Source organism: Montipora foliosa, chromosome 7 (genome assembly GCF_036669935.1).
Source record: "Montipora foliosa isolate CH-2021 chromosome 7, ASM3666993v2, whole genome shotgun sequence".
NCBI lineage: Eukaryota > Metazoa > Cnidaria > Anthozoa > Scleractinia > Acroporidae > Montipora > Montipora foliosa.
The window spans coordinates 9,944,287-9,944,630 of NC_090875.1; positions in this window are offsets into that span (position 1 = coordinate 9,944,287).

Sequence of the window (344 nt, forward strand, 5' to 3'; positions counted from 1 at the left end):
TGGTTAAGAAATTGTATCAGACGTACCTTTTCCGCCCTGTCAAAAGAAAAGTACACCTGATCGCAGGTTAATTGTTGCTTTGTTCTTCAAACGCTAGCCTCGAGAAAATTCCTATCCTAATAATGCAAAATTTAAGAGTTGGCGAAAAATCAGCCTGTTTAAAGTATTGCGTGATTATAACAAGTCTTTTCTTTTTTTTTTTTCTCTTTTTTTTTTATGCGTCAGGCCCGTGGTCGAACTTTTCGAAAAGCACTTACTGAGTAAACTACGATCCACTTATTATGACACTGAAGCCTGTCTCACTTTAAAATTCCCAAAATAGCAAGTGCACAAGTTATCTAAAG